This window comes from Dermacentor albipictus, chromosome 1, assembly GCF_038994185.2.
Source record: "Dermacentor albipictus isolate Rhodes 1998 colony chromosome 1, USDA_Dalb.pri_finalv2, whole genome shotgun sequence".
Taxonomy (NCBI): domain Eukaryota; kingdom Metazoa; phylum Arthropoda; class Arachnida; order Ixodida; family Ixodidae; genus Dermacentor; species Dermacentor albipictus.
This window is the reverse complement of record NC_091821.1, coordinates 129,486,964-129,510,516: the sequence shown is the minus strand read 5'-3', so window position 1 is coordinate 129,510,516 and position 23,553 is coordinate 129,486,964.

Sequence of the window (23,553 nt, the reverse complement as noted above, 5' to 3'; positions counted from 1 at the left end):
CATGGTCGGCAGCAAAGGAGGCGAGACTCCTGCCTCTGGAATCAATTTTAGTGCTTCCCCATAGCTGGTGATGCGCGTTGAAGTCACCTGTGATAACCCAGGGGCCATTGTTCATCAGTAATATTTTCTTAAGTCGTTCGCCGTCAAAGTGACCCGCTGGGGATATATAGGCTCCAATTAGTGTGAATGACACATCTTTCTTTTGGATAGTCAGGCAGACATATTGGTTGTCGTCGTGAGGCTCTACCGCGTTAGCGACATATGTAAAGTCCGTGCGGATGTAGATGATTACTTTCGTGCTCGCGCCGCATGTGGACGAGACGAAAGATTCGTAACCGGACAGTCTGAGTGGTGGTGACGTATTTGGCTCGCAAATGACCAGTATGGGAAAGCGATGTGTAAAAATGAATTGGCGAAAGTCTGTTATGCAGGTCCTTAGACCCCTAGCATTCCACTGAAAGATCGACGCACCTTTAACTTCAGTGCGGAAGGGGACTGTTGTTCGAGCCATGATGCTTAAACGATGCTAGCAAGCACTGGATTTAGTGCATCCAGTATTTGCAGAGCACTTCGAGCTGCTGGAGTTTGCAGCTTGTTCAGTATGATGCGCATTGTATTAATTAGCGATTGCAGCATATCAGCCACCTGCTTGTCTTGGTCGCACAAATCACGGACAGTAGCCTTCGGGGGTTGTCCAGCAAAATTTTGCTGTGATTCTGTCGGTGGATGCTGTCGTTTCGGTAGAGCCGGCCAAGATTCTGCAGGTGTGGTCTTCTCAGTTGCCTTGTTCTTCGCGGTCCTTTCGACAGTGTCTGGCCCGGGCGGCAGAGGAGGAGGAGGTGTTGTAGGCAGTGGCATGCGCGTCGCAGAGACAACAGCCTTCCTTGAGGGGCGCCGGCGACGGGAACGTCGCTTCCTGACTTTTTCGGCGGCTTCGCGATGAGATGAATGATCTCTCGCCATCTCTTTCAAGATAGCCATTTCCTTCCTAATAAGCGGGCATTTCCTCGAGGAAGCTTCGTGTGACCCTCCGCAGTTGGAACACTTCATCACAGTCGCGCCACATTTATCTGCAGCGTGGGGCTCGGCGCAACGGGGGCATGCTGCCTGATTTTCGCAGACGCTGCTCACGTGTCCCAGTCTCATGCATTTGCGGCACTGAAGAGGTTTCGCAATGAAAGGCCGGACTGCATGTCTGAAGTGTCCCACCTTAACATGCGAGGGTATATATTTACCCTTGAATGCAATCTTCACGCAGCGTGAACTGCCTAGCCGCTTAACATCAACAATGACCTCACCATTGGCTGGCTTGATAAGAATCGGCAAGTCGTTATTAAGGATGGCGACGTCTACGTCGTAGATAACGCCACTGACTACGTCAGATCCCAGAGGGATGTAAGAGCGCACCTGAATGCCATCGATGTCAGTTACGCTGCGTAGAGTGCTCAGAGCAGCCGCATGTTGGACATCAACCGCCAGTAGATTTTTCCGAGTGTTGACTCGGATGTCCGATATTTCATTTGGCACCAGGGCTTCCAGTGACATCGACACAGATTGCCTGTTGAGTAGCTTCATGTTGACGGTGGGAAGCAAGGGCACAAATATGATGGTATTGGTGTCCGGCCTCTGTGTGTGTCTTACTGTTTGCGTGCTTGACGATGAGGACGTCCTCGTGTTTCTTCTCTTCGCTCTGCGGCTCTGCACCAGCTGGAAGTCGTCATCGGAAGTGTCCTCACTGCTGAGAGAGTAGACATGGGTGTCCTCACTGTCGCTGTCGCTCTGCTGACCGTTCCGCTTCCTGGAGGCGGCCGCCGCTGACGCCGCCGTCGCCGGCAGACGTGCGGGGTCGTCCACTTCCATCACGAACGAGCAGGGAGCGAGGACCAGCGGATGAACTTAGAATTTCACAGAAATAAACTGGAGCAAGGAAGAGCAGCTCTGTGTCAAAAACACTTCGTCGTCGTATATATATATATATGTATATATGTAGCTGAGCTTCGTCGTAATGGTATGAGCTGCTGAGCTACTTACTTGGAAGAGCGCGCATAGACTACCGTTCAAGTCAAATAGCTTAACGGCTGTGCTAGCGACGCATTTGATGAGCGTGCCGATGCCCGTCAGTGTCAAGTCGTGCGCTCATTGTTGTAACACAGCAGAGGGTGCGACAGCTGACGATTGCGTTGCACTTGATGACCACATTGCGACTGGCAACGTCTTCAAAGCCATCTCTGACGGAAAGGACGCGAATGTCAAGGAAGGACAGCCTGTAAACGAACCAAGAATTTTCACAAGGGAGGCGACATCGAAATTCAACGACCTGCAGCTTTACATTGCGCGGCTCCCGTGTTTCGCCGCGTGGCATGCCATGCGCTACCTCGTTCGGCTGCAGTTGCAAGTCCCGTCGGAGGAAGTGTGCACAAAACAATTAACAACTTATTTCACTAAGTCTCTCTTGAATTAATGTCAAATAGATGTTTTCTCTTCTTGAACGCGCTTAGCCTGCTCTGTTCTCAGCGGTACGTTGAGCGAATTAGAGGTTGGTTTGCGCAACATTTTGACGAGACACACAGAAGAGACGTGTGTCTCTTCTGTGTGTCTCGTCAAAATGTTGCGCAACCCAACCTCTAATATGCTATACCAACACGCCCAGTCGTCAACCTTGACGTTGAGCGACCTGTACAATGAAGAATTTCGGAGGTCCCAAGGCACTTCGCTATAAAGGTGTTTGACTGTAGTCAACGTAATAATACAGTGACGTAACGGCCACTCGAAGTAATTATGTTTCTGTAAATACGTGAGAACTTGTTGGCATGTGCACTTGTCATATCTGTGCGTATGTGACTGTCAAATAACGGCAATCGATTATCATTTTCGAAAGTGCATTGGGCTTCTGAAGCTATAGTGCATATTAGTTTTTAGAATCAAGCCTTTACACGGCTTTCACGGGCCTGATTCTCTGTGCTACGTGTAGTAGCACAGATAATCATCCATGTACACTAAAGGTATAGCGAAGTTGAAAAACATTTAGAATCATGAAAAAAAGGGAAGTAAGAAAGAAAGAAATCTGTGACGCTCAACGATATTGCTTTGACATTTTTATTGGTTTCTCCTGTAGGAACTTTATAGATTGTTTTATTACTGAACTCTATTAAATTTCTTCCGGTAATGTGCAAAGGTATAACGCAATTTTCATAAGCGAGAGAGCATCATAAGATACGGCAATAATTTCTATCGTTAGCCTGATGACTTGTAGTGACGATAAAGTCGTTATTACAGGACACTTGTCGCAAGAAGAAGAGGTCAGGCTTAGAAGAAAAGCTGCTGTCGCTGGACCATCCGCCGTGGTGGCTTAGTGGCTATGGCGTTGCGCTGCTAAGCATGAGTTCGCGGGATGAAACCCCGGCCTCGGTGACCTCAGTGAGCGTATTTCCTGTCCACGTCTCCTTTATCGCAGCGCTTCTGCGCTCCCCTTTGGATAACTCGGTGAGCATATTTCGATGGGGGCGAAATGCAAAATCGCCTGTTTGCCTTACGTTGGGTGCATATTCATGCACTCCACTACACTCCACTACAGCGTGCCTCGTAATGAGATCGTGGTTTTGGCGCGCAAAATGGCATAATTTTTTCTGTTTTATTTTGCCGGACAAAAATTGACTTTGTTGTGACAGGACGTCAGGTCGCACAAGAGGAGTGTTATGTCTCCACGATATAAATGTCTGACACGTAACGATGGCTAGGATTCGCAAAATATGCGAAAAAATGTATGTTGTTAGCACAACAAAATTTCGGGCCATATTTTTAGACTCATCAGCCAATTTTATGACCACTGCAGAACGAAGGCACCTCCCTGCAATCTCCAATTACCCCTGTCATGCGCCAACCGATTCCAGCTAGCGCCTGCGAATTTGTTAATTTCATCACCCCATCTAGTCTTCTGCCGTCCTTGACTGCGCTTCCCTTCTCTTGGCACCCATTCTGTAACCCTAATTGTCTACCGGTTATCCAACCTACGCATTACATGACCTGCCCAGCTCCATTTCATTCTCTTAATGTGAATTAGAATATCGGCTATCCCAGTTTGCTCTCTGATCCACACCGCTCTCTTCCTGTCTCTTAACGTTACGCCTAACATGATCCGTTCCATCGCTCTTTGCGTGGTCCTTAACTTACTTTCGAGCTTCTTTGCCAGTCTCCAAGTTTCTGCCCCATATGTCAGCACCGGTAGAATGCATTGATTGTACACCTTTCTTTTCAATGATGATGGTAAGCTTCCAGCCAGGAGCTGACAGTGTCTGCCATATGCGCTTCAACCCATTTTTATTCTTCTGTAAATTTCCTTCTCATGATTAGGGTCCCTGTGAGTAACTGACCTAGGTAAATGTACTCCTTCACGGACTCTAGAGGCCGAGTGGCAATCCTAAACTCTTGTTCCCTTGCCGGGCTATTGATCATTACACTTGTCTTCTGCATATTGATTTTCAACCCCACTCTTATACTCTCTTTCTTAAGGCCCTCAATCATTTGTAGTAACTCGTCCCCAGTGTTGCTGAACAGGACAATGTCATCTGCAAACTAGAAGGTTGCTGAGATATTCGCCGTTGATCCTTACTCCTAAGCCTTCCCAGTTGGAGTTTTCGACTAGGATATAATAATCATATGATTGTGAAAAGTGCAAGGAGTATGGCAGGCATGAAGGTTGCCTCCTTCTCTGCGAACTGTATCGCAGGCAGTTTGATAAAGCCACCATACATTACACCCGTTGCCTGTGCCACTGGCTGCCTCCCTCTCCCCGAGACGGGGATATTCCAGCACTACTACAGCGCTGAGAAAATTAAACGCGCAGCGAGCCTCCTTTAAACTCTTTCTTTTCTTGATGCTAGTCTGACAACATCTTATACATCTGTGTGTTTTCGGAAAACTGAAATCAGAAGTGGAGCATCGCGCCTGTAGCAGTGTTGTCGACCGATTTTTCAAAAAGAGCCTTCGCGTCTGCTGAAAAAAACGCCCTACGTTACCGAACGAGGCCTTTGCCTTTGGCCCTACTGTTTTTAGCTATTATCTTGATGAAATAAATGACTGCATAATTTAAGACCAGAAACAGGTTAGATTATGCATTGTCGTCAGGACGAGCCGAGCTTAACAACTTAGATCTATAGAAAATCGATAGACCGCAAGGAGACCTGAAGCAATAGGCCCACTACAGCACCGGCTTTCAATTAACTCATTCACGCTTCACAACCGGTACTCGTGCGATTCACAAGTAAAAATAACCTTCGGTGGCATCCCACCCTAGGGTTATAAGGTTATGTTGAAAACCGGTATACCCTGCGATAAAACTCTGCGAGCAGACACTTAAAGATTTATTTTTCTCGTAAAGTCCTAATTCAGGGCAGTAAAGGTCGCCTTAACAACTTTTGTCTATAGACATTATATAGGCTCGGAATGGAATAAAAGAAATAGAAAACCTTTAGGATTGTTATCTGATACAACAACAATCAATAAATACAAAAACAATAAGCACCTTATTGAATTTTGTCTATGGACAGTCTATAGAGTTTGTATAATCAGAACAACAAATCTGTAGAAAGGCAAACATTATACATATTGTCTAAATCCATTTTGTAAGGGCCTTATTAGACAGGCTGTCAAAATAACCGACCACAGCATAAAATAATTGTAGAACGCGACGTCTTATTAATTAACGAGTATTCTTGAGAGTTTCACTAAGCAGTCTTGCATGTCTAAAATTTGCACCAATCACGAAATGGCTGAAGTTTTTCTTGTACCAGCGAGGAAACTTTCCACGTTTAAAAGCTGTAGTGCCGTCTTAGGTAATGTTATAAGTACTGTAATGCCCAAATACAGACGATTACAAAGTGCAGGGCCTACTATGTGATTACTATCACCCGCCGTGGTTGCTCAGTGGCTATGGTGTTGGGCTGCTGAGCACGAGGTCACGGGATCGAATCCCGGACACGGCGGCCGCATTTCGATGGGGCGAAATGCGAAAACACCCGTGTACTTAGATTTAGGTGCACGACAAAGAACCCCAGGTGGTCAAAATTTTCAGAGTCCTCCATTACGGCGTGCCTCATAATCAGAAAGTGGTTTTGGCACGTAAAACCCCATAATTCAATTCATTCAATGTGATTACTATACTTGTTTACATAAAAGCGTGGCGTAGCAGTCGTAACACGTAAACCAAGAAAACAGACATACATTTACGCTTTGAATACGTTGCTGCTCAATGAAGTTTAATATTCTTTCTACATTAATATTCGCATTCCTCGCCAATGGCAGCAAAAGCTGGTTTCATTACAAAGACGGCGTTAAGGTTTCCGCCTCTAAGTTCATCAGCTTATGAATTTTTCTTAAATTTTGGTTTCCCTCGTGCTGGTGAAAAATATGTGACTCACACTGATAAAAGCGCAATAAAGATTATATGAGCTGGACCAAATTGAAGGTATTTCTGTAACTTTGCGTATAGGCAGCGTCTTTATCGGAAGATTCTTTACTGGAGTTCTGACGGGCTGGGGTGGTGTGCGGGCGTCAGGAGACAGATTCGTCCAGCCAATCAGCACTTCAGCGGCACACGAACTGGACATGCACACTACGTGGACACTTACAGAATTTCAGTAAAGAATTACACAACAGCAATTTTTTTACGTGGGCCCACGTAGAGCCAAATGTATATTTCAGAAAAATGTATTAACTTTCTGTATATATATATATATATATATATATATATATATATATATATATATATATATATATATATATATATATATATATATATATATATATATATAATCTTTTGTGCTTATACAGGGTGTCCCACGTAACTTGAGCCAAACATTAAAAATGTGCAAATGCCACGTAGCTGGACAGACACAAGGTAACGTTGCTTGCTGTCCCTTGGAGATACTACATTTATTGTTTTCCTTCCACCTAATTAGATTATTAGACCTAATTAATTAATCTACTTCACAAATATTATAATTAGATGATAATTGTCAATGAGAAAATTGTAGAGAAACATGAAAGACTCCCGATACAGCTTTCTGTTCCTGAATACCTGCTACATAAAAGTGTTTTTCCGTGCGTGAAAGAAGCCTTGACGCAAAATTGCCGCGCGACTGGCCGCTCGAGGCAATGGCCGACCGAGAGCGCCGACCTTTAGCGTACGCGCGTAGCGGCGTCGGCGGTCGCTACAATCTGAGTATCTCCAAGCGACGGCAAACAACATTACCTTGTTTCTGTCCAGCTACGTGGCATTTGTACATTGTTAATGTTTGGCTCAAGTTACGTGGGACACCCTGGATAGAGCTGTTGTGGTCCGAGATATTCATAATAGAGTTTTACGCTCAATGCGTTAATTTCGCATTCACAGGCCAGAGTGTCGTCACAAAGACAAACTGCAGGCGTGACGCAGCCTGGTGGAACTCGCAAGAGCTGTGCTCCTGCTCTCGTCTGGCAAAAACCAGAAAAGACTGACTGCCCCATTTCCGGTCGTGCATGTGACGACAGAGTTTGTCTGCAGGTAGCATAGCCTTGATAATTTTTGTTCTCGCGAGAAAAGGCAGCAGCAGCAGTCACCTTGGTTAAAATTTAAGTAATCCAAGGACACCTAAGTACTTCTTATGAGTTGTGAATGCGAAAGCATTAATGCCCGATTGAACGCAGCTGAGGGGTCATTGGCGTCATGGATTCCTCGCGGGCAAGCGAGCGCGTCGAGACGCTTGGCGCGTTTTGATTTGGCCTTACCGAGGCGCAGTTAGAACGCAGACGAGATTGAGCACGGACAAGGGCCGCGCGGACAACGCAGGCTTGCGAGGGCGAAGGCGCCGTGTTGTCGCGGCGATGCCCTCTCCCCGCACGCAACACCTGGCGCGCTACTACAGCAGCAGCTGTTCCCTCTCGTCCGCTCTGCTCAGCCCAGGCGGGCTCGTGACGTGGCTCGTTGCAGCCAATGTGAACTTAGGTGCCGTGTCGCTGCTACATGTGCCGGCTTTATCGCTCAGTGAGCCATTTGACGCTTTCGCATAAAAAAATCATGCACGTCGAACGAACACATTGGAATGCTGTGAAGCGAATATTTGATGATGATGTATAAGGTTTTGTGGCGCAAGGGCCAGTCATGGCCAAAGAGCGCCAAGCAATGGTGTTATGTACTCGGTGAGAGAAGTAAGAACAAAGGGTATGGTGGCTGTCTATGACAAGATAGTGTGCTGTATAGAGGCATAAGACAAGAAGCAGGGTATAAACATGTTAACATAATGACAATGGCTTGTTAGGTGTGCTATTAACCTAAAGGTTATACCATGAAGGTGTGAGGTACTAAAAACGCATATATGTCAGTAGCACTACTGCCTCAGCAAGGTCCTTAACTGAAAGGGCCCGGAGGCAAGCGCTATACAAAGCGCTGCTTTCGCAGCAGGAGCCTCTGATTAGAGGCCGTGCTACGAAAGTTGTGGGCCTAGTATTTGTAATGCGTCAACATCTTGTAAAAAGTTAAAAACTGTTTTTGGGTTAAAAAGCGGGTCAGCACCAAGGAACATACATGGGTGTAAAGGGATCTGCTGTCGGTACGCTAGAGGGAAGTGCTTTTTTCTTTGAGATTCCGCTTCCCGACACTCCAGCAGGACATGGAGGACGGTCAGTGTTTCGCCACATTTACAACAGGTTGGAACTTCGCTACCGGTCAATAGATAAGAGTGTGTGCCATAGGTATGGCCTATCCTAAGGCGACAGAAAATGACTTCAGTTCGCCTTGTTTTTGTTATTGGTTCGTAATTTCCTAAGTGTGGCTTAATTAAATGGAGTTTATTGGAAGTTTCGGTATCCCACATCTGCTGCCAATGCATTCTAAGTTTTTTGCGCAAAAATAGCTTTAGGTCTGAAGGTGCGATACCTATGGAAGAGTTGCCAGCTTTTTTTGTAATGGATTTGGCAATTTCATCAGCGAGCGTGTTGCCCTCGATGCCCCTGTGCCCAGGCACCCAGCATACTATAACCTGTTTATTACACGAATATAATTTGCACAGGAGTGAATATAGATTAATGAGTATGGGATTCTTCAGGTTCTTGAGTGATATCAAAGATTTTACGACAGATAGGGAGTCTGTAAATACAATGGCTTTCTGTAGCTTTGTTTTCTTGATTTGTTGGACAGCAGACAGTATTGCGTAAGCCTCTGCGGTGAAGATGCTCGTTTCCGGGTGCATAACGTTGGATTCGGAGAACGATGGGCCGACAGCTGCATAAGAGACGCCAGCGTGCGACTTCGAAGCGTCAGTGTAAAATTCTGTGTACGGGTACTTGTGCTGGAGTTCTAAGAAATGCATTCTTATGTGCGCCTCTGGAGCGTGTTTTGTAACCTCTATGAAGGATGTATCGCATTCTATGTGCTGCCACTGCCACGGCGGCAGTGGCTTTGCTGGGGCCATAAGGTTTTGCTCAAGAGCCGGAACTTCCATTTCCTCAGCAAGTTTTCTAACGCGCAGAGAAAATGGTTCTCTAGCTGCAGGTCGATTAACAAACAGCGTTGCAGATGCAAGGTTGTTTATGGTTTCGTAACACGGATGGTCGCGGTTCGCGTTAACTTTCAGAAAGTAAAGGAAACTGCAGTACGACCTCTGAAGATGAAGCGACCACTCGTTGGCTTCAACGTAGAGACTCTCCACAGGACTCGTCCTGAAGGCACCGGTAGCTAGGCGGATACCTAAGTGATGAATAGGGTCAAGAATCTTTAAGGCGCTTGGGGTGGCAGACTGGTAAACCATGGCCCCATAGTCTAGGCGTGTACGTATAAGGCTTTTGTAGACATTCATGAGGCATTTCCTGTCACTGCCCCATGTTGCATGCGACAGGATTTTTAGAATGTTCATTGTTTTTAGGCATTTTTGCTTGAGATATCTTAGGTGCGGAATGAAAGTTAATTTTTTGTCCAGAATAATGCCCAGAAATTTGTGTTCTGTGTTTACAGGTATGCGCTGTCCATTTAAGTCTATATTGGGATCTGCGGTCAGTCCTCTCTTTCGTGTGAATAACACACATGAGCTTTTATTGGGATTGATTTTAAAGCCATTTTCTCTGGCCCATTTAGACACTTTGTTCAGTCCAATTTGGATGTGTCGTTCACAGATTGCGAGGTTACAAGACTTGAAACCGATCTGTATATCATCTACATATAGGGAGTAGAACACGCCGGGTGGTATTGCTGAACGTAAGGAGTTCATTTTTATGATGAAAAGCGTACAGCTGAGCACGCCTCCCTGCGGCACCCCAGTTTCCTGTGTATATGGTCTGGACAGAGCATTCCCAATTCTAACGCGGAACGTGCGATTTGTTAAGTAGCTTTCTATTATGTTCAGCATATTTCCGCGGATACCAATTTCTGAAAGATCTCGTAATATTCCAAACCGCCACGTTGTATCATATGCTTTTTCCATGTCGAGGAAGACAGACAGGAAAAACTGTTTGTGTATAAAAGCTTCGCGGATGTTTGCTTCTATGCGAACAAGGTTGTATATTGTAGAACGGCTCTCTCTAAAGCCGCACTGATAAGGATCGAGCAGTTTGTTTTCTTCAAGGAAATGCAAGAGCCTGCGGTTTATCATTTTTTCATAAAATTTGCAAAGACAACTTGTTAAAGCAATGGGACGGTAACTTTCCACTGAGGATGCATCTTTACCTTGTTTTAGAATGGGTACTACGATGGCTTCTCTCCATGCCAGTGGAAGGAACCCAGTTGCCCAAATAGTGTTAAAGAGGGACAGCAGAGCCATTTGAGCGCTAGAGTCCAGATGCTTTATCATCTCATACATAATACGGTCGGCTCCGGGAGCAGAGCTTTGACAAGTGTTTAATGATGCTCTGAATTCCATAACACTGAAGGGACTGTTGTAAGGTTCGTTTTCTCGACTATTTAGTGAATATTTAGTGAATATTTATTTATTTGAAGCGAATATTTAGTGAAGCGGTTGATTAAATGCCACACAACTAAGTGCGATGCTTGCAGTTGCGTTTATTAAGGCGAAGGCCTTGCATGGCTCGTGGGTCGAAAAATTGACCGTCCGATGTTATGGTGCACCAAAATTCAAGCCGCATGCGCCGCTATTTCTTTATGAGTAAAAAATAAAAAAAGCTCGATTACTTCGATTCGCGTTGAACGGACACCCTTCTAAACAATCAATTAGTGTGGCCACAAAAGTGTCTGCATGTGGTTTTCCCGGTTTTATTCTTCGCCAAGCAATGTACACGTGCCTCACGACGTTTTGAGGAGTATATGTACGCCTGCGAGAAGCGCACATAAATTTGTTGTTGAAAGTTAGCGCTGTGTGTTTGTTTAATTTGACTGTCCGTGTCCTTCTTATTCTGCCTGTGCTACAAGGAAGTAGAAGGCACCATATATGCAAGCCCATGCAGCTACGCCCATCGATTCGAATGTTAAAACACATAAAAAACATTCATTGAACATGCGTATGTGCCTTAATGGTCTTCATAGACTTGCCACAACAGTCTTAACGTTTCACTAACCACGCAGAAGCAGTGGCGATGTGCAGGTGACCGAAAACGAGAACAAGAAAAGAGAAAAACAAGAGCAGACAAGTAATAGGACGTAACAATGCATCCGAATGAGAACGTCAAAGTAATTTAATGGATGTCTCGTGAGAGCGCAGGCTTTCGCCTTCTTCCTCTTTAGCGTATGCTAAAGCAACTGTGGACTTTTTTTTCATCCTATGTAACGCGTAGCCTCTTGCAGTGCTTGTATTTTCAAAGGTCACAGCTGTAATGCCATGCACTGTTCGCGCTTATGCATTATAGTACACGCCGCGTTCACAAGCTATGTCGAATGCAAACACTAAATCATGCGGATGCACAGCGTGAGACGTCGACGCAGCAATGCCACTTGAACTGAGGCGATGTATTAATTTCGTCAAGGGAAAAATTCTTATGAGAGGACATAGATGTACGACACAGTTTCCGTGCCCCTTGTGCCACAGTGGCATATACTCATCCTGGAGAATTGGCCAAGAGTGGATAGCCCAAATATGAGAAATCTAAGAAAACTAAAGAAGCCATTGAGCATCATGCGCTCTTCCATTAAGGAGTGGGCACATAGGCTTGGCCAGGAGCAGTATGCCTCTATTTCTGCGCTTTCGCCTTTTAGAGGCATACCTGGCTCCTTTTTGGGGGCTACAAGCGTCAGCGGTGCAAGCTTCGCCATGTTCCACACGTGCATGGCAGTTCCCGTCGCGCAACTGCAGTTACCAACTGCCTGACTTTCAGCGGCGAAAGAAATCAAGCCCAGAGGCAAGCACCATCGTCCCATCGTTCTGCGCATGTCCTTCCACAATGACATCCCTGCCATGAATGGACATGGGACGGACTTAAATGAATGGCGGTGCAACGGTCTCTTCAGTGGGCGCGGAGGCACGGCCGGGAGCAGTATGCCTCAGTTTCCATGCTTCTACCGTTTACAGGTGTGTGAACCATACCCTTTGTATGCTAAGAAAAATGCTAACAGTTGTTTGGTCCTGCTTTCGTGCCCGGAAGTGCTTGCTGACATTGCCTGTGATTGCTTTGTGATGGTTGAAGCGGTATGAGCCTTCGAATAGAAGATGAAGAAGCGCGAGAACCGGGAGACAGGAGAAGAGAAGAAGGAAGTGTAGCGTTCCTATTTAAAGGACACAGTAGACGTAAAGCATTGCTGTGGAACTGGCGTCCATCTTGTCTACATTTTTATTCCCACTTCCTTCTTCTCTTCTCCTGTCTCCCGGTTCTCGCGCTTCTTCATCTTCTATTCGAAGGCTCATACCGCTTCACCCTTCCAGGTTTCTTTTGCTAACCCCTCCTGGGGTAATACTTGAAAACGTTTCCAATCGAAGCACATTCAACTGTGCCCCGTTCACCAATGTACCACACAGTCTTCAATATTCCTTTCTGAGTGGCTGTCTTTGTCACAGAGTAAGGACCATAAAATTTGGCACTGGATTCTCTTACTCCTTTCCTAACTAGAATGAGGTCGGTGACTTGAATGTCTGGGATATCTACGCAATGTCTCTTGTCAAAATTTTGTTTCATTCGTTTACGGTACCTCTCCTCCTGCGATTTTTGTTTCCTCTCCTCGACGATCTTGAGATTTTCTAACAGCCCCAATTCACGGTCCGCCTGAAGAATAGGGGTCTCTCCTGAAGACGCGAACTGCGGGCTACATCCCAAGCCACTGGTGTAGGAGCGATTGTGATGTCGTACAGCTGCTTCTAAAGAGCATTTCCAACCACCAGGGAAACTATCGTACATCCTGATGTATTGTTTTACATCTCGTATAGCACGCTCTGCAAGCCCATTCGCTGCGGGATGGTATGGCGCACAGAATTTGATTGATATATTATGGTCTCGAGCCCATCTTGCAAGCTTTTCACTCTTGAACGCTGGACCGTTGTCACATACAATCGTCCTGGTTGTCCTAAACATTTCCCGTTCGAGAAGGGCGATGACACTATTCGCATCTTCTTTTCCTGCCCGTGCCGCGACCATCCTGGTGCATTCATCTATGGCCAGAAGAAAAGCTTGCGTTTTTCGGACTCCTTCTCGTTTCTTATTCAGCTCGGCAAAATCAAGGTGTATAACTTCAAAAGGCACGTTCGAGTGGCAAGGTATTATCATGGCGTCCGTAGGCTGCTTATATTTCACTTTGTTGACCTGACAAAGGTGGCATGAACGAACGTATTGCTTGACGTCTTCTTTCATGTGAGGCCACGTAAATCTCTTGACTAGCTTGTTGTAGGTGCGCCAAAATCCGTCGTGTCCTCCAGATTCTGGGCTATCGTGGTACAAATAAAGAACCTTTGAAATCAGCGTTGGCGGGACTTGATAGCGACCTTCCATAAACATCAATTGTTCAGTGCCTTCCCACAATTTTACTTCATTGATTTCTTCAGATTGTTCGGCCTGTATCATCAGTCTAGACAATGCATCTGCATCAGTCAAAAGGGGTCCAGGTCTGTGGGAGATGGTGAAATCAAATTGCTGCAAATAGTTCACCCATCTGGCGATACGTCCCTTAGGTTGAGTCATATTCAAGAGATGAGTGAGGGCCTGGTGATCGGTGAACAAAGTAAACTTCGCACCTTCTAGGTACGTACGGAAGTACTGAATTGCTTTAAGGACTGCAAGCGCTTCCTTTTCAGTAGTGGTGTAGTTGACTTCAGGTGGCTTGAGGGTGTAGCTGTAGTAGCCTACTACGTGTCGCTTTTCTCGGCCGGATGCTTCTGGACATTTCTGGTACAAGACTGCACCTGTTCCATAATGTGAGGCGTCGGTATTCAGTTCAAAGGGTAAGGTGAAATCTGGTATGCGTAGAATAGGGTCAGCAGAGATTCTGTGCACCAGATCACGGTAGACTCTCTCACATTCCTCATCCCACTCAAATGGAACTGCTTTCTGCGTTAGGCGCGTGAGGCATCTTGTTTTTATGGCAAAGTCTTTTATGAAAGGTCTGAAATGTCCTGCTAATCCCAAAAACACACGCAATGAGTGGACGTCATATGGTTTTACCAGTTGGGATATCCTCTCAACGGACTCTTGTTTCGTGCTTTTGGTAGTCCCATCAAAGACTCTTCCAAGAAACACAACTTTTCTTTGAAAGAACGCACTTTTCTTAAAATTAACCTTGAGGTGTGCCAAGCTCAAGGCATTTAATACCTGGGACAGGTGTTCCTGATGCTCTGCCTCTGTTTTGGAGAAGACGATAATATCGTCGATGTACACGTTACAAAAGACACCTAGGAAAGGCTTCAGGACTTCGTTCATTATCTTCTGGAACCATGCTGGTGAGTTTTTCCAGCCGAAAGGAAGCCGGTTATACTCGTACAGGTCGAAGGGCGTGATAAAAGCAGTGTACATTTTTGTTTCTTCGGTTAGCGGGATCTGCCAGAAACCTTTGCACAAGTCAATACGTGAAAAACATCGGCAACCACCTGTCTCATCTATAATCGTGTCTATCTTCGGCATGGGAAATGGTATAAGCTCTGTCTGGCGGTTGAGAACCCTGTAATCTGTGCACAGTCTGAAAGTTCCATCTTCTTTCGGCGCAATAGTTATGGGAGAGGCGAAGGGTGACACCGAAGGCCGGATTATATTCGCGTCTAGCATCTCCTGCAATTCCTTCTTCAACCAAATCTTGCGCTCTCTTGACATGTTATAAGGCGATTTTCGGATGACAGTCTTGTCGGTTAGTTCGAAAGGCACCTTGTGTGACGTCATCGCTGGTGGGTAGCTTCCTATGCATACCAGTTCAGGATAGGTCGTTGCAATATCCCTCGCGCACTTGACAACTCGCAGGTTATCTTTTCTATCAGGCTGTGTCTCTTGCCTTGATAGTCCTTCCACTAAAACAGCATCGTCCCAGTAAACGTTGATTTTTAGTTTCTTTATATCTGGTCTGGATAGCAGAAAGTCATACGTCACCCCCTCAATCACCAGTACTTCACTCTCTATTTGATGACCTTGGAACTCGATGTTTACTGAGGCCCATTGATTATGCATTGTCACTTTTCCGTCGTAGCCTTGCACCCGTAGTACTCTTCCACTATGCAGGTGACTTGCATCTACCAGCTTGGCATTAATTATAGACACAGAGGCACCGCTGTCAACCAAAGCCATCATATGTCTGTTTCCCACTTTGACAGGGATGTGAAGTAGGCTAGAGCAAGTTAAATAAACAGTCTCAGTTGTGGTCATCGGGTCGGACTGATCACCCTTGTTTATCAGTTTTGTTGTCGTCGGAGCCTCTTCAGCGTCCGAAAGGAGGGGAACTGGGTCGCTGTCGACGTTATGCACCCGACCTCTGGGAGCGCGCCAACCCAAGTTCTCTGTGCCGCCTGCAAGGCGGCGCGGTTCTCGCTGATTACGGCTTGACCAATCCGCGCCGGACCGTGTGAAGCGACCGCTTGAGCTAGCGTTTATATTTTCTTCTGAAGTAAATGATAGGTCGTGAAGGCACTCCAGGAGCCCGTCCATAGTTTTAGGTGACCGTATTTGCACTTGCTTCAGGACTTGCGCGTGCAGTCCGTGCATTATTAGTGCTACTACGGCAGATGGAGGAAGCAGAGGCTCGGCCAGCTTTAAAAGGCGGCATTTGTCAAAGAAATACTCGACGAGGGAGCCTTGCTTGAATTTGAAATTAAGCGCGGCGTCCCACCTTTGCACTGGGTTGCTTCGGAATGTCGTCAAGAATTTTTCTTTCCACTGATTCCAAGAGTTGCCAGCCTCTTCAATAACGTGCAAATCATACCACTTCCGTGCAACACCGCTTAAGTAACTACGCATGTTAGTAATCTTGTCCTCATTAGAGTGCCAGTTGTTCTTCCCAGCAGCATAGTCATAGAATTCAAGCCAACCTTCTGGACTTGATGACATGCCGTCGAATGCATCGGGTTCTACAAATTTAGTCACTGGCTTCTCAGCGTTTAAAGAGCTTATAAGCGATGTCACCAGCTGGTTTTGTTGCGAAATCTGTTCTTGTTGTAGCCGAAGTGCTTTCAAAACGAGGCTCACCTCTTCCGTCGACGACTGTGATCCAGAGTCCTGTCGACGCATCGGTTGAAGAACTAATTCGTCGAAGATCACCAGAGGCAAGTTCACGTTCACAGCACCCTTCCGACGTAGTTCATCAGGGTCCATGGAAGCCTTCTCTAAAACCAGGTTCATGAGTTCTGCCGAGTTGAGTTCGCGAGGTAGTTCCACCGCTGGTTCATCTTCAGCTTGGTATCTCGAAAAGATGATCTTGTCCGCGGAGGTCTCCTCAAGGAAAAATCTCACCCACATGTTGGAGTTCGCTGTCGGCTGCGCCAAAGTGTTTCGGTTACTTAGTTCTGGTCATGTGGAAACAAATCCTGGCCCTGATAGGCAAACTAAAGGCCTTGCTTGATATGAATTCATTGCTTGCTGATCCCGCTGAAAAGATGACGTCATCTTTTCAGAGGGATCAGCAGGCAGTGAATTCATATCAAGCAAGGCCTTTAGTTTGCCTGTCAGGGCATGTCATCTTTTCGGAGGGATCATCAGGCAGTCATATTTACCCTCATTGAAAACTTTCATACGCGCTCGATTCATTCCCCCTAAGGTCCAGAGCGAGTTGGCAACCGATGTCAAGGGTATAAGCACGAGCCAAAAGGAAATAGAAGCACCAGTTGCATCAATCCAGGAGATGCTTGGTGAGCTTGAAGCAAAAGCTAAATCGATTGAGCTCCTAGAGCATGCTGGTGATAACGTAGAGAATTTAGAGGGAAGTCGGTTGACACCATTCTTGGCCACTTAGAATCCCGCCTTAACGAATAAGAGGACTGTTCGCGGCGCAATAATTCGTCGAATCATCCGAGATTCTTGAGAACTGTGGGCACAATCAGAGTCCAAGATGAGGTCTACTTTAACAGGAGCGCTTAATTGGCGCCATGTCAGACAATGCGCTCGAGCGCGCACAGTGCTTAGGTTCGTATTCGAAAAACAAATGCCGTCATATGACCGTAAAATTGTCATGCTTCAAATAAAAATAAAAGTGCGTTCTGCAAGAGCAATACTTAAAGAAAAAAATCTAAGCGTTAGCGAAGACTTTTGTGCAGGAATACACGTGAAGAGAGGCGAAAACTATTCTAGTTTGCTAACGATCAACCTGGCGCACTTGCCTACCAAGTGCGTTACAAAAAGTTGATCATAAATACCAAACAATATGTCTACGACCCGATAAGCCAACGTATCGAAGAAAGCAAGTCGTCACGAACACGCAAAGCTGCAGACAATACGGAGCATGCGCCTGGGCGCGCACCTATTACCGGGCAATCGACGTCTAGAACTCGTTCTGTGAAATAGGAACGCGACAGCGTCAGCAAACGCAACCTGCTGAGTGCATCCTTTCTTAACATCCGAAGCTTATAAACGAAGGCGCTGCACTGAAATCGGCCATCGACACATGCGGACCTGATATTATCGCGTTAACAGAAACATGGCTTCATCCACAAATCGGAGAACGTGAATCCTTGCCGAACTTGTGCGATTTTTCTGTTTACCGCTGTGACCGCAATACACGCCATCGCGGTGGTGTACTGGTCGCGTTTAATAAAAGTCTGCCTTCAGATTGCATTCAAATTACATCCAGTTTGGTGACTGTATGGGCAGTCGTAAAACCAGCTTATGTAAAAAAAAATTGGGGGTATCTTTTATCACTCCCTTTTCCCACAAATTTCGCTGCAACATTTGTGAGCGATTTGCACGATGCGATTTATAGTGTTCTCGTCACACCACAGTGCAAATTTTCTTGCTTGGCCATTTTAAGATGTCGAGTATTATGCGGAAAAATGAATCCCCCACAGCGTACCCTAACTCCTCTATGGCGCAAGATTTCTTAGAGCTCTGCAGTATTTTTTCGCTGGCCCAAATTGTTAAGGAACCAAGGAAAATAGCCTCTTGTGTTTCCAATCGACTTGACTTCGTTTTTACTACCCGACCCGGTCTTATTTCCGAAATAACGTGCCTGCCAGGTATCAGTGATCATTGCCTACTTTCATTTAAAACTTCTTTTAAAACGCATCGAGCTCCATAAAACGATCAAAAATATGACGACATTAAGAAATTTTAACAAGGCTGACTTTCTTTATATTAAAACTGAACTCGCACTATTACTTACGTGAATTTGACTGTCGTAATGTTCAGACATACCGGAGTATCTTTGTTAATAAAGTTACTCAATTAACAAATAAGCACATCTCAGTTTACACGATCACCTGTTACCCAAAAAATACCACGGTATAATCGTCAGCTAAAATGCTTGCCTAATAAAAAAATGGTTGATCCCTCTTTCATAGAAATCGGTAGAACACCGAAGTGAAACGTGTCGTCACAGAAGCTGTTGCATGTTTGCTTCGTGAGCTCGCGGTCCGCTGCAGCGAAAGGCGCACGATCTGCGGGTCGGCGACCGTGTTGCAGGTTTGCTTGGCTCGCGCCGTCCTCTTGGCGAGCGCCCTTCTTCTACCGGCTCCCTTCGGTCAAGGTAGGGGCTTTTTGGTCCGACTCCGTAGTGTCTTGGACAGCCAGTTGCGACGCGCTCAGCTTCGAGTGGCAGAGTTCGCAGCGTGCGCCGCGAACGCGTTCTACTTCACGCTGGCGTGTCTCACGTCGGACCCGTGCGAGATTCGCCCGTCGACGTCGTTGCCTTTCTGCACTGCTTAGCGTAGCAGTTTTCTGAGTAGGTGCCATCTAAAGCGAAGCTACAGGCAGCGTGTAAGCACTGATGATGCATGTGGAAGCTGCACTCCTTAGGCGACAAGGAGCCACAGGCTAACCGGACGCGAAAGACAAACCACGTGCGGAAACAGCGTCGTCACCTCAGTAGAAGAAATACTCGCACTCACGGTGAAAGGGATCTCTTTATATGATGCAAGGAAGATGCTCTCTCACTTACCTCAAACGAGCTATGCCAGTGTGGCACGGCAGGGGGCAGCGCCACATCGGTTTCAGGAGTCAACAGGGGTCACAGCCAGCGGCCCCATAGTAACTCCATCCGCCCCCTTGCCGGCAGCGGCCAGTGCTGCTCCATCCTCATCCAAGGAAGGCCCACAGATAGCTGTGGCACAGGGTCCAAGACTTAATCGAACTCCGAGGCCTGAGACGCTAATCTCAACGCCTAGTCCTCGATCCTCCAGCGCCTCGGAGAAGGCCACGGAGGTCGATCCAAAAGCATGGCGTTGTCGACGCCAAAAGACCAGCGCTCCCTGAAGCGTGCTAAGAAAAACAAACTTCCTGTAACTGTGCCGAAAAAGGGACAGGTAATCTGAACGGTTGCCGCCCTTGATTAGAATAGCGATATTTTCATTACATGTCCCATATTACTTTCTAGCTCACCGATACATAAGTAAATAGTTTTAATTGTTCTACAATAGCTTTCATCATCCATTGGAATTGCAGAGGTCTGATCCATAATTTAGGTGACACCAAAGACATATTAAGCTCTCGCTAGTGGCATTTTGTCTTCAAGATAGAAACCTAGGGCCCAAAAACAGTCGAATTCTTAGAGGTTTTATAATTGTCCGAAGGGACCGCGAAGACTCCATTCATTTGTCAGGAGGAGTCGCCATAGTCGTTCAGGCCGGCACTCTATACCGGAAATTTTCAGTTGAATATCTCTTTCGAGGCCGTAGCCGTCACCGCTCTATCGCATAAAACCATCGCCCTTTGTTCCCTGTACATTCCACCCCCTACTCATTGTACTACTAAGGGACCTAAAAATTCTAACGGACCAGTTGCCGGTGTTTTTTGTTTTTAGTAGGAGATTTTAATGCCCGTTGTACCCTTTGGGGCGTCGATAGAAAAGACGAAAAGGGGCAGCTTAGTGAAGATTTCATTTTATCTAATAAAATTTGTCTTTTAACCTCAGGTTTAAACTATTTCTCGCCTACTTCACGCAACTTTAGTTGTCTCGATTTAGCTTTCTGCTCGCCATCTGTTTTTAGTGATTTTGAGTGGGAAGTCCTCGACAGTTTATATGTAAGTGATCATTTGCCGGCAGTCATCAAACTATCATCCACATTACCTATCCTAAACTCTAAACTATGTCGCTGGAGGTTACAGCATGCGGGCTGGCCTTTATTTATGGAGAACGCAAAACTCGAAGATGTGCTTTCACCAGAACTCAACATCGATGAAATGAATGAAAAACTCACAGCAGTCCTAATAGCAGCGCCAGAAAAGGCGATACCCCAACCATCGAACATTGTGCGAAAGAAGCTAAGCCCGTAATGGACACCGGAGTGTAAACAAGCAAAGAAACAGCAAAATAAAACGACGTATCCCGAGAATATACTCCTCTTATAGTAACGTTATAAACTTCAAACAGGGTAAAGCAAAAGCGCGATATGTCCGGAGGCATGCGGAAAAATCATCATGGCAAGATTATGTGTCCTCAGTTAATAGTTCCGTCACATCCAAAAAACTATGGGATCGGCTCAGGAAGCTCAGACGACACTATTCATCATATAGAATACCTTTACTCACAGCTCCAAGCATACAGACAGCACTACAGGAACAATTTTATAACTGCGCAAACAAACGTTGTCGACAAATTCGACTTCGCTCTGCCATCTGCTAGCCGCCTGGTTAGCTGGGATGGTAGAGCGGCTGGCTCGGAAAGGCGGGGGTCCCGGGCTCGAGTCCCGGACCAGGACGGATTTATCTTCAACAGTGAAGCTTTAATTTCGAGGAACCCGTATGGGTTTCCTTTGTAGCAACTGCTACGAATGGGTGGGTGTCTGATTTTCCGTTATTAATTACTTCTCTCCACCTTGCGGGTTTCCTCCGAACTATTACGTCAAACTGTTGTGTTGTCTATGGGTCAGCCCGACATTCTTTACCTCAGTGGATAAGATCCAGTACATAATCTAGGGCTACGCTCAGCAACTGGCGCCTAGAGAACTTCCCCTGTTCCCGGTCTATAGGCAAAAACTAACGACCCATCCCTGGAACAAAGATGAACACAACTTATGCTGACATACGTTCTCAGAGTTCGATCATCACCAGGACATATATGCTATGACATAGTCAGATACTGTAACACACAAATACACTACGAGAATAAACCACCATTCCATGAAACCTCATATACTTCGGTATGAGGAATAGTGTCGCGAGGGCGATATCGCAAAAGAGGCACGTCATGTTGGAGATAAGCCATCCAGATTAGCACCCTGGTGCGACTTACACAATTTGTAGATTTTTCACTGACACACCCTAAGAAGCAGGATACCCCACAGGAGCACTTAATACAGGAGTTCCGCACAGTAGAAGAAACATACAGCACTTACAAAGAATTTTACACAGGCGGTTCAAAGATACATGATTATGTGGGAAACAGTGTCACATCAGCATCATGAGAACGGACTGTTAGGCTCCTGCTATTCATTTCTGTTTACACAGCAGACCGTTATATGCTTTGTGGATGGCAGTGCTGGAAGGTATAACTAGAAAACACACTAAAAAACAGTCATTTACATAGACTCCCTAAATGCTCTTAAAGCCCTCAACTTAAAATCCGAGCAAAAACCTCCCATCGGCGGCATCCTACGCACACTTTCACGCGTAAATAAAAACCACTCATTTCGTTTCTGGATCCCGGGAAATGAAAAGGCGGTTATCTGTGCTGCTAATACGAAACACGAAACTGTATATAAAATAAAGGTACCCTTGAGGGATGGGCTTCAAGCTATGTGCAGGGCACTGAGTAACAAATGGCAATGCCAGTGAATTATGAACGATTATAACAAATTGCACCTCATGAAACCGAAGATAGGTGAATGGAAAGCCTGCTATCACCAAGATCGCTTCACTGAGGCAATATTAGCCAGACTCCGAATAGGGCACACACCAAACAAACAATTATATACTCCCGCTCCTTCAGTTCGGGATCCTCTTCTCATTGCTGTCGGATTGCCTGGGCTCGAGCGGCTCTAACGGCGGGATCGGCGCGCCCTTTCACGGGCGAGTTCTCGCCGCCGCTCATCGAAGGCTGCCAGTTCCTCGGGGGAATGCACAACACGTGGCCGCCCATTCGTTTTCCAAGAATGACATGAACGGAAACGAAGCCGGCGCAGCGCGCGCGAAACCTTTTCCTGCCTCCCCCCCCCCCCGGCGGAAGCGAAACGGCTCTGATTGGTTGCGCGCGTGGCGTGAGCGCGCGCCTATGCAGCTGGCATCCATGCTAATGACTTACGCTCCGGCGCCGGCGCAGCTGTCAACTCTTCAAACCGCCCTTTCCCGCAGCTGCTTCGCTTGGGAGTGACTGGCGTTTCTTTTTGCGTGACCACAACGCCACCGAAACGTGTGAGCCAATACAAGCATCGCTTGAAAATGCATTCGAAGGGGACATCCTTGTTTATGTAACTAGAAAAAATTGCAAGCTCGCATGAAATTATATGCACTGTATGAAAAATGGCAGTCAAAGCGGGAGCGAGTGTGCACATCACCTGCGTTAGTCGCTATCAGGATGGGACTAAACGCAAGGACGAGCGTGTCGTGGGCAAATTTTAGAGACTGCGTTACCTCGTCGGACGGGAAGAGATCAGTGTAGAAGGATTAACGGCAGCGTTTAATTCCCATGCTCTGTGCATATGGTGAGCCATGCCCCCCCCCCCCCCCCCCACACACACACACACACACCCCGTCCCCACCATGCCGTGGAGCTAGATATTCGAAACGTACGTCTTCTAGAAATTGAATTGGAAAAATGACCATAATATGAGGACGCGCACACTCTAAGCAAAATTCGCGTCCTTTGGGGTTGTCTTATCCCCAAACAATAACCGTCATCTGTCTTGCGTGTGCTTCTTTTCTTTAACGCTGCGTGCCCGATACTTTCAGGTCACGAACAGCATGCGTGCATCAGTGCGACATAGCATTCCTGACAGGAAAGTATCGAACGCGCAGTGCTAAATGAAGGAAGTGCTCGAAAATAGATGACAATTATCGTTCGGCGACGAGATAAGCCCTAAAAGTGTGTACACT